The following is a 1,743-nucleotide window of genomic DNA, read 5'->3' as shown; positions in this document are numbered from 1 at the left end:
TTCAGATTACATTATGTGCTTACATAATTGCAAAAGGGTTCTCCAATGTTTTTAAAATGATATCAGATTAGTAAACAGAATGTGCCTTTGGAACATTAGGTGAATGGTTGGTGATGGGCATCTGTATACTTATGTAGATATGGCATTAAAGATCAGCCATTTCTTTCTACAAGTCATTTACAACATTAATGATGAAAACAAGAACATTTCTAAGTGACTCCAGACGTGTGAACGGTAGTGGAAGTCTTCAATTAGCTTGCGAAAACCTCATTTGGTATGTCTTATTTATAGTAGGCCTATGCTGGTCATTTGGTATGTCTTATTTATAATAGGCCTATGCTGGTCATTTGGTATGTCTTATTTATAGTAGGCCTATGCTGGCTTACAACACTTAGACACTCTCTCTCCCCCCTTCTCTCTCTCTCTCTCTCTCTCTCCCCCCTTCTCTCTCTCTCCCCCCCTTCTCTCTCTCTCTCACTCTCTCTCCACCCCTTCTCTCTCTCTGTGTTGGCTGCGACTGTGTGAAGGATGGGGAGAGCAGGTGTCTGGCACCATGCGCGCGCTAACTGCTCATTCAACAGCGATTGTCCACCGGAGCGGAAGTAGTTTTCACATCTAATAAGCATCAGCTCCACCAATCAGTGCCCTCCCTCTGCTACCTGGACACGCTGCCAAGGCAACGAACGGACCTAGTCCATCTACGGCCACCACTACTGTACTGGTAGCCTTCTATACCTGCCATCATGATCATCATCATCGCGCTTTTGGACGTCACCATCAGCACGAGGACTTGTGTGTGTGTGTGTGTGTAGGGGGCTATGGTTGTGAGTAGAGAGAGAGAAAGAGAATGAACGAATGAATGAAAATCATAAAATAGAAAGGACATCCCGTTGGGAACCCTCGTGGACGCCCACCATATATCAGACACCCCATCCCGAGCGCTCCGGAAACCGTGCGACTCCCTGCATTCTCGCGCCCATGCACATGCAAAACGCAGACTATAGACACATTAAATGATAAAGGAAGCTATAAACTTCCCCTTTCTTCCCATGAACCAGTGCGCTCCAACAAACTTGCGCATACACTCGGAGAAAGAGAGAGAGGGAGAGAGAGAGTAGGCTAATATATTTATTCCCGATTTAAATGCCTGTTGGGTCTGTTTCGGAGAGACGAGAGGAAACGGGAGGCTAAATCTCTGGAGACGTAGAGCAACTCTGACTCCACGGTTGATTGTTTGACACAAGCAGCAGACCTAGAGCGACTTGTATGGTGCTGGACGGCGTTATTCTCACGGTGCTGGACGGCGTTATTCTCACTGCAGGCTCCCCCGCCGGTAGTGAGCGTCCGAGTCGATGATGGCGTGTTTGTCTGTCATCACGAGGTGCTAACAGAATTCTTTATCCGGCGTGTCAAGAGGGGATTCATTACGGAGGCGAGAGGCAAATTGTCAGTTTGGTGGGATAGTTGGGTGGTGGCGCATAGCTTAGACCTGCCCAAAGTATAGAAGTATACTCTTTGACCTGCCTCAGTTATGGGAAACCTTGCAAGAGCACAGACCATATTTCAGGATGTTCCTTTTACACATACAGAAAGATACACGGAGGAGAGATTGGGGGGGGGTGCTTTTATTGACGTTTGGGGGGTTTACTGTAGTTTTTACTGTTAGTTTCTCGTATTGTCCATTCGCGCCTCCACCCCGCGCTCATGATTCAAAACATTTGTTTGTCACACCATCCAAAGACC

Source organism: Alosa pseudoharengus, unplaced genomic scaffold (genome assembly GCF_046254945.1).
Source record: "Alosa pseudoharengus isolate Yale_2024_CS ecotype anadromous, Long Island Sound unplaced genomic scaffold, YU_APseudo_1.1 YU_APseudo_1.1_scf_13, whole genome shotgun sequence".
Lineage (NCBI taxonomy): Eukaryota > Metazoa > Chordata > Actinopteri > Clupeiformes > Clupeidae > Alosa > Alosa pseudoharengus.
This window is presented reverse-complemented; position numbering follows the sequence as displayed.